General features: G+C 37.9%; 1 protein-coding gene across 5 annotated transcripts in view; it reads right to left on the bottom strand.

Moving 5' to 3' along the window:
* mid2 (midline 2) overlaps window positions 1-15,075 on the bottom strand; it is a 117,368-nt gene that overhangs the window by 92,019 nt on the left and 10,274 nt on the right. For 3 of the 5 annotated variants that reach the window (XM_056240304.1, XM_056240308.1, XM_056240305.1), the window contains exon 1: window positions 12,840-13,054. The exons of the other annotated variants lie outside the window; for them this stretch is intronic. The gene's annotated coding sequence lies outside the window, so the exon portion shown is untranslated. Of the gene's footprint in view, window positions 1-12,839; window positions 13,055-15,075 lie in introns of those variants that run through there. 5 annotated transcript variants of the gene reach the window in all.

The following is a 15,075-nucleotide window of genomic DNA, read 5'->3' as shown; positions in this document are numbered from 1 at the left end:
AAAAAACACGCCGGTCAAAATTCATACCTCAGTTTTAATCGGCACTATTTTCTTTCCATTTCTATCAATCCGCGCTGCTGTCAACGTCAACATGCACACGTTCCGATCAGCTGTTCCATAGTGTTTACACAATCGATTTCGATACTGTTTTTATATTAGACATCTTTTCACGTGTTTTCCACTGGAGTCTAAACATCAGCTTGTTTACCGTACAGTTTAGACATGGGATCATAAAGTTAGTAAACAGAGCTTACCCGTGGTACTGGTAACGTTACAGCAAAACTCTTTAAAATCTGTTTTTTTCTTTTTCCTCCTTGGTTGGGGATGTAATCATCTTCGCTGAAGTGAGCACTGCACACACGATAATCCTTGATTCTGGATATTTTAGCTCCCGCAGAGTAGCCGATGGCAACCAGCCAAAGCTGTCTCGTAGCTATTTCCGAAACAGGAAAATGATGGAATGATCTGAACGGTGATCCCGGCACATTCTTGTGGTCACAGCCTAGGAATATACAAGTTCGCACCATCGTTCATTTTATACTTTTTTACATCGTTTCGTAATCGATTGTGTAAACACTATGGAACAGCTGATCGGAACGTGCGCACTGTTGACGTTGACAGCAGCGCGGATTGATAGAAATGGAAAGAAAATAGTGCCGATTAAAACTGAGGTATGAATTTTGACCGGCGTGTTTTTTGTGTGTTAAATTATTCAAGCTTTGAAACGCAAATAATTTTTTCACGTAAAAACGCACAGTTTTGAGGCCCCGGAAACTAACCGGGAGTACTTTCTTGAAAAACTTCCAGCAGCTAGAACTCTGACCAGGGAGGTGACTACAGAGTGGGTCAGTGTGTATGCACTATAGTGCTGGTAAGGATTGCATACAACTTCATGTCTTAAATGGGCGAACTAACCCTTTAATGTTTTCAAAACACTTACTCGCGTGCAATAGCGACGGGTGTTGTTTCCTTTGCAATGACGTTAACCAATCATAACAGTGGCCATTTACTGACAAGTCCTAAAGGAGCCGCCCCTTTTTCAGACAGAGGGTTAAAGGTTTAGGTTACCCCAAAAATGAATATTCTGTCCACATTTTCTCACCCTCATTTCATTCCAAACCTGTAAGACTTTCAACTTCGGAACACAAATGAAGATCTTTTCAGAGAGCTTTCTGCAACCACCACTTTGACGCAAAAAGTTCCTTAAGAGATCCTAAAACTAATCCATATGAATTAAACGGTTTAGTCCAAATTTTCTGAAGAGACACGATCACTTGATATGATGAACAGATGCAATTTAGGCTTTTATTTTCATATAAACATTGATCAGTGAACATAAACAGAAGCTCAACCGAACATGCTTGACGCGCGAGAACAAACCTCACTGGTTCTTGAGGCTCAAGCGTGCTGTGTAACGCACGAGAACGAACCTCATTGGTTCTCGCACGTCAAGCGAGCATGCTTGAGCTTCCGTTTACCACAACTGATGTGTGAGTTAATGAATGTTTATGTGAATAAAAGCCTTAATTCAATCTATTTATCATATAAAGCGATCGGATCTCTTCAGAATTTTCAGATTTCATCAACATGAACTTCATTTGTGTTCCGAGGATGAACTTTCTAGGTTTAATAGAACCTTGCAGCCTGAACACTTATGTAACCTTACAAAACAGTCCAGTGTTTCATCAAGGTCCTAAACTAAAATGATTTTTGAGATCGCATGCCTTTCTCATTCAGAACTGTATAACAGAGAGAGGTCACCTTTTTTAAAACATAGTCAATGAACCCCATCTGGTGAAATTCCTAAAATAAACAACTCTACTGAAAATGTAAATTTCATACCTATTCTTTCCCTGAGTCTATAATGGATAATCCCCTGAGGCCTTTGATTAGAGTAGATCTAAAGCGATCAAGAGAATCCATCTTTTAAACCCTGGATCATTGGCAAGAAAGACAAGCAAAGCACAGAGTTTAATATGAGAAATACTACTGAAGAAAGAATTGGGATTGGAGTCTCCCTCAGGTTCATCTTTAGGCCAGCAGTGAACATGAACCAACTGTACCAACAGATATATCCTTTGGGTAATAGGAAATGAGAAAATTAATAGCTTGAATCAATATTTGGGTGTTTCTTTGACTAAAGGCACATGTGGCCCTGTAGACCCTGTGAAAATAATAATTACTATATTAAAATGCAATTTATTCAATTTGCACACTAAAATGTCCAACAAGAGAATTCTGCCACATCTCAACTGATTTATTTTGTACTGTCATAGAAATTATGGTTATGGAAATTTTATTTTTTAATAAAATGACAGACTCCTTTGTCTTACTAAGAGCAATTTCACAGTTAGTATTTTTCATATCCTAAATACACATATTTTTACACATTTTGCATAAGTTGGCCAAATTACAGCTTGATTAGAAATTATGCACAATTAAAATATTCTGCTCACAAGTTTTATTTCCTCAATAAAACAAGTAGACATGTATAGAACATTTTATATAAAAAAAAAATATTGAAATGCTAAAATGGTTATTTTACCTTTTGTTTAGATTAATACCATTGGAGCCAGTACGGTTTTTATTTTAAAGAAAATAAAAATAAAATCAGTAGTAAATCTACAAATATAAATAAACAACTGAAAAGTAGCAGAAAAAAAGCTGAAATACATGGAAAATCAAGTTTCCAAGACTGGGAGCTAAAAAAAAAAAAAAAAAAAAAAAAAAAAAAAAAAATTCTGAAAAAAAAAACAAAGAAAAATAATTTTTTCAAGACAAACAACTAACTTCTGGAACATAAATGCGTTAAAAAGTTAAAGAAACACCCAAAGAATGTACAGTAGTTGTAGTGTAGTAGTGCACTAATGCCTTATATCTATATTAGCCGTGTGTTACAATGTGTGAGGGGACTCCCACACGTGATCAGCCAACAATCCTGGACCTCAGATAACTTGTTAAGTCACTCGGGTCAATGTCCATATACACACTCCCCCAATGAAGCACCCATATGAAAACACTCTCCGCACAAGTGCAGCTCCTTATTAATAAATAAACGGCTGTTTGTGAGGTGTTACAAGGTTGCTAACCCATGCAGAAGGAGGGCAGATAGCGAGGAAATAAAGAGTGCAAGGGAAGTGCAAGACAGACGTGCTGGAGATGTTGGCGTGTTTCCAAAGCCCCCCAGAGATGCAGTACCCCTCCTGTACTCGGCTATAGGAGATGCTATTTATACGCTGCTGTAATGTTTGGTATTTCCTCTGAGGATGGGGTAGGGAGAAGGCATTGTTTTCCTTGGCTGACTTTGATTGTTTTGCTGATTCTTTTTGTTGAAATGTCAAAGTCTTGCTGTTCCGTTTATGCATTTCCATTTGTGTTGAGTTGAGAAGGCCATGATTTCCCCCCACCCCCCTCACAGTCATGCTGTTTAAGTTTTCTCCCATAGACTCGGGCTTCGCTGTGTACAGTAGCACAACAGGTTTACTATTACATTTTATGTTCATTCAACACCCTAGGCCTCACATTTACCACTGTGGATTCACCATGGACTAAACACTGGCGATCAAACTGAGATCAGAAGCCAGAGCTCTTCCATGAGCCTGGTGAGTTTTTTTTTGCATGGATATTGGCTTCGTGAAGTAACTTAACAACTCAATTAATGCGATTTTGAGTTAGTAAGTACACGACTGTTCAAAAGTTTGTGTCAGTAAGATTTTTTTTAAATGTTTTTGAAAGATGTCTCTTATGCTCACAAAGGCTGCATTTATTTAAACTAAATTATTAAACGTACTACAGTAAAAACAGTAATATTATAAAATATTATTACAAATTAAAATAAAAGCTGAATTTTCATCAGCATTACTTCAGACTTCAGTGTCACATAATCCTTCAGAAATCATTTTAATATACTGATGATGGTCAAGAAACATTTCTTATTATTATCAATGTTGAAAACAGGAAACTTTTTTTCTGGAAACCATGTAAACAAATTTTTTTACAGGATTCTTTGATGATTAGAATGTTCAGAAGAACAACATTTATTTGAAATAGAATGTTGTGCAGTACTGTCACTTTTGTTCAATTAAATATGTCCTTGTCAAGCAAAAGTACATTAGCATATGTCCGCTGAAGTTTACATATCAACACCTATTCAGTACAACTCTGAACTTCTAAAGAGCATCAGTGCATGCCAAAGTTAGCCAAGCAAAATGTAATTTACATATATACATCTTAAATGGACGGTAGCAAAATTCAGCAGCTAGATTATTTTTTAAAATATGACTTATTTTACACAAACGTTTCTGTACTAGTAGTGATGCATTTTCACCTGAAACATAGTATTCAGGGCAGTTCAATTTCTATGATTATTCAATACTGAATGAGATAATTCAACCGTCAAAAACAGACAGCTAAGGAAAAAAATATGCTTCAACACAATGAGCTATAGATAGCATTCCTCAGCTAGAAACACAAACATTTGACTCGTTTGATTTCATAATACACGGATTATGCATCGCATACATTGCAGGGAGCTTTTCAGTCATGCACCGTAATCCTGCACTGCCTTAAGTTGGTCTGCTACTGAGCTGACGGATAGCGTAGGAGTCCCCGTTCTCTCCGCTCACACAATGGCAAAGTGAGTGAGAGCGAGTGAGCAGCCCTTCATCCCTTCTCTTCCTCCTACCTGCTTTCTGAGCCTCAGCCTGTATTCCTAACAAAGGGCCATAAATCCATGGAGCTCAGCTTAAATGTGCAGAGCTCCTTCTGCTGAGAGTCCTAAGTAAACACGCAAAAGGTGAGAAGGAGTTATGCATGTGAATTTATTTTGTGGTTTTATATGGTCATAAATGGGTCAAGAACAGATGATGTGTATGCTAAAATATGGATTGCTGACGCTACTAAGGTCACTGGCAGTGCATGTACAGCATTTGGGTGTTACTAATTCAAAGTCAATATGAAATCAACATTAACCTTATTTGCTTTCTTAACTGTCTCTGGTCTTTCCTAAATGCCTCATGATTCATAAGCATACATTATTATGGAAAATAAGTTGTTTAACTTGTTTTCATTGCATTCTTCAAAATGTAATAACTACTCTGGCCACCTCAACTTTCCTATAGGCCACCTCAACCAATAACAGAGTAGAGCATAATTTCTCACCAACTCACATGCCATTCAAGTCCCATACTACATGACTGTATTTTCCATCAAAGATTTTGCCTAACTAGTGAATATACCAAATCATAGAAGATAATATACTGCGAACGGCGTTTCATTAAGGTTGAAAATTCATACTGTATACCATTCGAAAGTTTGGGGTCAGGAAGATTTTTTAATGTTTCTGAAAAAAAGTCTCTTATGGTCACCAAGACTGCATTTATCTAATAAACCCCGAAAAACAGTAATATTGTGAAATACTATTACAATTAACAATACCTGTTATTTCTAATATATATTTAAATGTAATTTGTGTGGCCAAGCTGAATTTTCATCATCATTACTCCAGTGTCTCATGATCCTTCAGAAATCATTCTAATATGATGATTTGGAGATCAAGAAACATTTCTTATTATCATCATCAATGTTGAAAACAGTTTTTGTGGAAACCGTTCTACATTTTTTGGAGGATTATTTGATGAATAGAAAGTTCAAAAGAACAATTATTTGATTTTTTTTGTAACAATTTAAGTCTTTATTGCCACTTTGTAGTGACAGAGATACTTGAAAGCAAATACTTGCGAGTTTGTGAATATTTTGACTGATTCATTCAATGAACCAGCTTTAAAAAAAGTCAATCGTTTGTGCAGTTTGATTTTGCATGCAGCCAATGGAGACAACTCAACAAAAGATCTGTTGCCTATGTATTTTCTTTGCACTATTTCATGATAGGGCCTTTTCTATCCCATTCGGTCAAGAGACAACAAACTCACGCTTGCCAAAGCCAGTTCTGCCACCAGTAGCGGTGCAGGAAACACTGCATATATTTTTACAGGATCAAGGTAATACTGTAAGTGTCTGTGACAACAATAATATTAATACAATGTAAAAGGCGCACTGGTGTGTCTTCTAGAGTTGAAAAGCACACTTTGTGTGCGTCTATAATCAAAAAGCTAAGCCGCACTCCACCCTGTCTGTGCTTTACCAGCCCTTGAGGACAAGGTTCTGGGATGAGGGTGGATGACGCCACTGCCTGACCACCATGCCAGGTGAGATCACAGAATGCACGCAGACGCACGCAGACACACGCATACATGCGCACGCGGCAGCTGGCTCATAACAGCCACAGCGGGAGCCTCCCTCAGCAGCCGCAGGAAACTCCTGACCTCTCGCCTGCCTCCACCTCAGCAGCAGCACAGCCAATTACTCCCATATGCTCACCTCTGCCTCCTCCGGCCCTGAGACGGAGCAGATGCGGGCCTTGGCGTGGTCAGCGCGGTATACACTATATGGCTGGGCGGTATATTGTGTCGATGATATAAACCGTCTATCATTCTAGATTTTTTTTTAATTGGTAATATCACGGTATATAAATATATTTAGTACTACTTCAAGTTATTGACATGTTAGAGTGATAAAGAAACATGTATGAATGAGAAAATAATCCTGGCCTGGTCTGTGTGGATCATGGATCAACTACGATCCATTACACCCTTACACACAATTGTCAAAATGCAAAAACAGTCTGTTATGTCTGAAGTTAACATGCACAGGATGTGTCAGTATTCGCTCTTAAAGTGACAGTAGCCCAATAACCCTGCTTCTGTCTGTGTCATTAATGTTAATCAAACAAAAAATAACTTTTGAAGCTTTAATAAGAATCAATATATATTTAAATCATACACTGAAACCTATGCAGTGTTTGGTTATTCAATTTCTGTATTTCCTACTACATGTTAAATAAACTTACTGTACCTGTACTGTGTTTGTCTTATTGTTTGTAATTTGCTTCTTTGTTCTTATTTTTAATTACACAAATAAAATATAACTTTATTGTGAAATATATCATTATCGTGAAATAGCATTTCTCCTTTTGTGAAATAAGATTTCGGTCATATCGCCCACCCCTAATTCCAAGGTGTCAAACAACAAAGAACAACATCTGATCAATTGAAAATCTAATCGTTTATGTTGACATAACATCAAATTCGTAATCTGACAACATACATGATGACTAGCCTCCAAGGGTAAAACTTAAATGCATTTCAGAGGGTTCCCTCCAAATCAGCACTGAAAATGTGAAAAAGTCCACAGATTCTGCCTGTCACTACTAATTATAACAGCTTTTCAAATGGTCTAAACATTCCCAGAGCACTTACAATCCAATAATTTGAAATGGATGTGCTAGTGGTTTGGGTCTCTATGGAGAGAGACTTCTCTGGCACCGAACACACCAGAGCCCATTTCCTGCTGAGCTGCTGTTTGCTGGAGGAAGTGGCAAAGCTGCAGTGGAACAGCCTGTACATGAGCACCCACCCTCAGGGTGAGCGGTCCTGTGAGAGTCAAACGTCCATCTCACTTCCAGCGTCTCGCAGCTCAGCACTCTCTTTGGGAGCGGCAGGATGGAGATCAACATAGGCAGAAAATCCAATTAAGCCTCATTATTTTGTTCAGAATACACTCAGAAATGTGACATACACAAACTGTAAGTTAGAAGCGGTACAGAAATAGCCCCAGGACCGAAAGCAGAGTGAAAGCATCCAGTGTGTTTCAGAGGTGGAAGTACTGCATCTCATGTTTTCACGGGAAGATTTGATCTAAGGCTTGGTTCGGTCCACCATGTCTCTAATTGGAACTGTATAACAAAAATACGGTCAAACAACTAACAGAATATTTGCTGTTATCATGATAATTTGGGTCGGGAATGGTTTGTAATCCTGCCGTGCGTACCAGGCTCAAGGGGAAACAAAACTGGAACCTTTCCTTGCCGTTCTTAGAACGGTTCGGCTCTGAATAGACACTCAGTATGGCACTGTGGAATAACCAAGGAGTTGAACAGGATCATCACGCCCTGCATAAAACATTTTAAATGGGAGCATGTGATCAATATGCAACAACTTCATTAGGCACACAATGACCTTACCCTACAAAGCACTGAGATTTACGCCTCCCTTCTGTGAGCAGCAAGAGCGACCTGATCAGTGCAACGTCTGTGCAAAATGTAGCCTACCCTTCACGCTTCTCTCAGAGCCAGCCAGTGCAATCCAGACGCGGTCCCCAGCCGGCCCCTCTAGAGGCTCTCAACAGAGCTCTATGTGAGCTGAATTTAAGGGCCATATGATGTACTACTGCTGCTGATGAATCCCCCTAATATTTCAATTCAACTTTCAATTTCACTTTTGTTGGAATTTCTTCCAAAAATTGTCTTGCATCTCACAGCATTCACTGTCTCGTGACATCAAGACAATACATTACAATACAATAAACACAATTCTAATAACAATACATGAATACTAGGGCTATCGATTTAATGCATTAGTTATGAAAAAAAAAAAATAAAACACGTTAAAATGATTAACGCATTTAACGCACCAGTGAGTAAATGATGACAGATTTTTTATTTTGGGGTAAACTATCCCTTTAAAGGTCCCGTTCTTCATGTTTTTTTGAAGCTTTGATTGTGTTTACAGTGTGCAATATAACATGTGTTCATGTTTCGCGTGTAAAAAAACACGGTATTTTTCACACAATTTACTTATCTGTATACCGCTGTTTTCACTGTCCAAAAAATGGCCCGATGACTTCCTTGTTCTCTGAAGTCGCTCCTTCAGAAATACGTAACGAGTTCTGATTGTGCCAGCGGTTCCTGTGTTGTGATTCGACAGCAGCTTATCGCACGTTGCCCGGAAAGGTCACGCCTCTTACCATAAATTGGAGTGTGTGCGGAAAAGTGCTTCTTCTCCGTGGGAGCGCAACAAGACCACGCCCCCTTTTTTGGTGTATTCCTGTGGGCGGAGATTAGTCAAAAAAACTGTTCTAGTTACGTCATTAAAAAAGGAAGTAGAGGGATGTAGTCCAAACCGGGCGTTCGCTGTATGCTTTGAAAGGGGACTTCTGTTAAAGGTGGGGTATGTGATTCTCTTTTTTGTCAATTTTTTCAAAATAACTTGAAATCCTATTCCTAACCCACTTACAGCCACTGAGTTAGAAGCACTGAAATGAAAATTAAGCAATTTAATCATCTGTGGAACGGGCAGGACTCCAGCCAATCATTTCCAAGACCACCAGAATCATTGGACAGTAAGTCCGTCAATCAAACGGTTGTACCACACCCCCCTCCCCCCAGCGCGTGACCCCCGTCGTGTGCATACTCAAAGTTTGTGACGCATGCACATCTCGTCAGTAAAGCCGGTTCCATGATTAGTAGTAAATCGTCATTACAATCTCTCGCGCATCTGAGTTTTCGCTCGTGCACGATTGCACGTCCATGTTCTTCGAATGGGTGGAGTCAGAGCCGGCGTTGGAGGAAAGAAGTTAGGACCATTTGAATTGTATATTTTCAAAATCTGCCGGTCGTTTTCCAAATCACATACCCCAACTTTAAATAAAATATCTCGCTAGGCATTGAACTTTGAGCTTTATAATTTTAGAGGTATTATTTATGCTCTAACAGCAACATTACACACTAATTAAAAAAGTTTGAAAAATGGAATCGCGAAGAACGGGACCTTTAATACCTATTTAAAATTAAACTCATGGCATTATTTATGCAAATGTTATTGCAGTGTAAATGCATTCATGCCACCTCTGAGCTGCAATAAATATATTTAAATTCCAATCCAGATGCCCATTGATGGCCGTTGTAGCCTAAAAGTTTATGTGTAAAAAATTCTATTAAATTAAATATTTACATGTTTGTTTTTTGCTTTTCTCATTTAAACCAATAATGACTTTAAATGATCTTTTAGGGTTAATTTCTCAGCCAAATTTGATGTGCGATTAATTAGATTATTTAATCAGCACATCATGGAATTAATTAAATATATATATATATATAGATGTTTGTATATGTGTATACAGTTTACACACACACACACACACACACACACACACACACACACACACACACACACACACACACACACACACACACACACACACACACACACACACACACACACACACACACACACCTATAAAGATTTCGAAGGGTCTCATAAATTAAATAATTTCATAAATCGAAGTACACTACTTGCACTGTATATTTGTTTTTTAATGCAATCAGCATCCAGGCAATTTTTGTGCAACTAATTTTTATCTCCTCACAATTCAATTTAACCTGCAAGCAAAGCAGGTGAAATATGATTTTTTTTTTGCCATGTAGAATCAGTAGCAGCTGAATAGCGGCACATGAAGCTCTGAGTAGCTGGCCACAATGGATGCAACAGATCATTTCACCATCAGTGACAAATAATGGAGTGAAAGATGGAGCATATCTGCAGTACTGGACAGAAAGTTTGCATGTACAGTAGACTAAAAATATCCCTCTAACTGCTACCGACAGGAAGGGTGCAAGCTCTGAACGCTGTGAAAAAGTTATTGTTTCTGTTTACTGTGGTTATACAGAGTTACTCATGGAATGCTGACGACAATGCAAACTCATAAAATCCAGCCACACCTGCCTTCTGCCAACGAAGGGAGGTTAAACTGCCTAAAAACTCCTGATTTAAGAATTGCAATCCATCTTAAGCATAGTAATGCACAACATATAATTTACTCAGACTATGATTATGATTAGGGATGGGCAATATATGTTTATATTAATTTTATTCAGCAAGGAGGCATTACATTGATCGAAAGTGACAGTTAATACATTTATAATGTTACAGAAGATTTCTATTTCAAAAACTTTCTATTCATCAAAGGATAATGTAAAATAATAATAATAATATGATTTTAGGGTTTAAAGAGAAGATTTTTTTCCCCCTAGCAGGCGCAATTACAATTATAGAATTAAATGACAAAATGTAATTTTGTGGTTGCCTTTTGAACACACAAATACCTCTGTTCATGTCCTAGACGCAAAAACAATGGCGAGGAATAAAAGAAGCACAGTTCAACTCATTTAGCCTTCTGTTACCCAGAACCTCAAATCATCTCATTACGCTCTTATTCATGTTTAATTCAGCTGAGAGGACGTGTCATGTCATGAGTCGCAGGAGCGTAAAAATTAGGTGCTTTCAAAACAAGTGTATGCTCACGCTTTCTGTTTGTTTTGCTCAGAGAGTCGCAGTGGAATAAAAGTCATGTTTTTTTAAGGGCTAACCGTCCATATTTTAGCTGTCTGTACAAAAGAACATGAAGGGACTGACAGCCATGGTGTACATGACACTAAATATCACTTTTATGTATTCTGGTCATAAATGTTAAATGGTTTAGCACTATGAGCTATGTAAGCCAACAGTGTTGCTCTTTCATCAAAGACGCAAATCAGATCAATCTACCACAACGTATTTTAAAAATGACAGCTGCTAAATGACATTTTAATGACCTTCAACTCGGGGTCTGCCTACAGGGTGTTCTGCATGCCAGAGGAACAAACAAACCCCCATAATACCTGCTTTCTGTTAAAGGACTTTGATAAAAGCTTGACAAAAGAACCAAGCTTATTATATTGTACAAAGAAGTGTAAACAATCACTTACAAATCAAAAACAGCTGAGGTATGAAAACAATTGAACTGAGGTCCTGTGATAAAAAACGGATCCAAACCGCCGTTCCTGGATTTATGCTCTGATTTGGAAAAGTAGTATGAGTTTCCAAAAATCAAAAACCAGTGAGTAATGCTAATATTAAAAAATAATAATAATTTTTTTTTTAAACTACAACCAACATTTTTTTTATTGTGATAAACACATTTTCAGGCAGTTAGGCTTGTTAAATGCATTTTAATTTCATATAAATTATGTTTATAAATGTACTATAAATGGATAAACACTGAAAGGTACAGACTATAACAATGTCCTGTCCACAGAACAGCTGATCACAAGTAGCATATACTATATGTCCCTTAAACGCAACAAATAAAATAAAAATAAAGATGTTTTACAGTTAGAGTAAGAAATGCACATTACATATGGCAGTTGTTTATAAAGGTGCAGTTTTTTTTATTATAATGTAATTTATTATAATTATTTTACAAGGCTACATGTTGTGGCCCCATTTAAATGTTCTAGTGGGCCCCGGACCCCAGGTTAATACTATTAAATCTATTAAAAAATAAAATAATAAAAATATAAAATTGAAATATAAACTTAATCTATACGTGATAGACACTATTACTTAAAAGCCACTATACTGTTGTCCTTTCTCTTATTATGAAGTCTATACTAAAAGAAACGCTGAGTTCCTCAGGGATATTTATGTTTTGACGCAATGGTAACGATATGCGCAAATCCCCCAAATGTTCACATAATGAGAGTAGGCTGTATAACATTAATAATCCCGTTATTTCTGTCAACAGGAGAACATCACTGCTGATCGCTACAATACAATGTTAGTCAGCATCACAAAACAGACGTTTATCCAGACAACGTCGAAATAAAGCGCAACAGCGAACTGGCAGGTTAAGAAGTAAAGCACACCGACTCTAGTGAGTTGTTTCTCAATATCTAGCTAGTCCACTACATAGACAGCATTTTGAAGCGCCTACGATGCCACAAAACACCGTCTAGTCAAGCAGCTCAGTAGGTTTTGCAACACAGCCCTGGTTCAAAGAATTATTAAAACTTCTCCGTTTACTTCAGGATGCATTAAACTATCCTCCGTCTGACAGAGTTTAAATCCTGTCCAAAGCGCAACTAACTACAGCACAGCGAGATATACGACCACATACTCACATACCAGCTTTAAATGTCGAACATTCTTTTCTTCTGTCATCTTGAAAGAAACCAAAAGAGGACACAAAAGAAATATTGATATCAGAAACAAGTGTTCCTGTTTCGACGCGCAGTCCTCCGCGACGCAGTATGTCTCGAGAACGCAACTTTAGAGAAATGAGTGCAGCGCGAGAGCAGACAGACAGGCAGACAATCGCAGGAAACCGGGCTCCTCCCACCGGCTACGCGCATATAGTCTCCCGAATGATGGCTAAGAGCGGCTACGGGCTCCCTCCAGTCAGGCTCTCCTTATTGACAGGGTCATTCATCACCAGAAGGCACTCCTGCGTCTCTATACGGTTAGCAATATCAACCATAAAATTAATTATGTATGTTATGGTCGGCTGTGGAAGGAGCTGCCATGACCCATTTGTTACACCTCGCGTATAACTGTGACTAAACCCGTTGAGAGATGATATAATATAGCATATTATTAACGAGAATCCCACAGAGATGTATGGTAAACAGAATTACTCATCATGGACAGCTTAGCTATGAGAGCAAATACAATGATGATAAAGAGGGTCATTTGCTTGTCTCAGTTAGGGGTTTACAACAAACGGGAGACTGAGGCTAGTTGGCATGGCATATTTCCCCCCCTTCCAGTGAATTATATTATTTCTATATAAGCAAAGTCTTGACTTCAAAAAAGCTATTGCACAGTGATATGGAAAAAGGTAATTGAACACACATCTATATTATATCTATATTATATACTACACTGTATTTAGTGGCTTGTCACAATGGCTTTTCAGCCGAATTTAAAGGGATAGTTCACTCCAAAATGTTGTCATCATTTACGCATATATGACAGATATTTTGAAAAATGTTGATAACCAGATAGTTGGCGGTAGCCGTTAGGGGTGGGGGAAAAAAATCGATTCTTAGATGCATCGCGATGCGGACGTGGACGATTCTGAATCGATTCACAATTGTCAAAAATCGATTTTCAAAAAAAAAAAAAAAATTTAGATATATATTTATAATAACGTAATATTGACGGAACGCGAAAGACGGAACTCTGAAGCGCGGAAGTGCAGTGGCCGGACCGTCTGTGGCGTGCACGTAACAGACGCGGACGCGATGGCTGAGCGCCAAATCCAAACACCCTCCTCGTTAAAAGCTGACGTGTGGAAATATTTTGGCTTCTGACGTTGAAGGGGGAAAGGAGCTGGACAAGAGCCACACTAGTTGTAAGCTTTGTAGAGTAAAAGTAAAATATTTCGGAAACAAGACACATATGAGAAGCCATATGACACGTTTCCAGCCAGAGGAGGAAAAACACTCGGCTGTAACGTTACCGGTCGTTGTTATATTATTAATTTACTACAAATATGCTCCTGCTAGTTCAGACACACATGTATTTTCCTGTTGGTTCTTTGCAATGTTAATAAAATATATTGTACGTTAATTCTTTATGGGTCATTACTTTCTACTTTTAAAGCAAAGTATTTATAGTCACACACACACAAAAAAAAGATTCTGATAATCGATTTAGCATCGAATCGCAGCCCTCTGAATCGTAATCGAATCGAATCGTGAGGTGCCTAGAGATTCCCACCCCTAGTAGCCGTTGACTTCCATTTTATTATTTTTTCCTATAGAAGTCAATGGTGACCGTCAACTGTCTGGTAACTAACATTCTTCAAAATATCTTCTTTTGTGTTCAACATAAGAAAGAAACTCATACGGTTTGGAACAACTTGAGGGTGAGTAAATAATGACAATTTTCATTTTTGGTTGAACCATCCCTTTAAGCAGTCAAACAGATATGAAACAAATATGTAAAAGATAACAATATCAAACCATTGTTTAGCCAACAAAAACTAATAATACTAATCAATACATTCTAACTTTATATAAATTACACTGTAAATTACTTAACTTTAAATAAATAAAATAACTATTAAACACGTGTGACAACTTGCCCCTGACTTGCCCCAAGCTATAGAAAAAACATTATCATACTGTACAAGTTCTGGGCTGCATTTCCCAAATGCATCGCAATCCTAAGTTGATCGTAGAACAATTGCCACCAATGGTCTCTACAATCAACTTACAGGCTTACAATGCTTTTGGGAAACGCAGCCCTGGTTCTGGTTCTCAAATTTGATTGTCAGAGCTCCTCAAGACGGACTACCTGATTACACTTTCAAAAGCTATAACATCCCAAACAAATTACTTCAATGAGTAACAAGAAT

Source organism: Rhinichthys klamathensis, unplaced genomic scaffold, assembly GCF_029890125.1.
Source record: "Rhinichthys klamathensis goyatoka isolate OS25496 unplaced genomic scaffold, OSU_Roscu_1.1 h1tg000591l_1, whole genome shotgun sequence".
NCBI classification, from domain to species: domain Eukaryota; kingdom Metazoa; phylum Chordata; class Actinopteri; order Cypriniformes; family Leuciscidae; genus Rhinichthys; species Rhinichthys klamathensis.
Note: the sequence above shows the minus strand (reverse complement) of the source record. Positions and strands in the feature narration are given on the sequence as shown.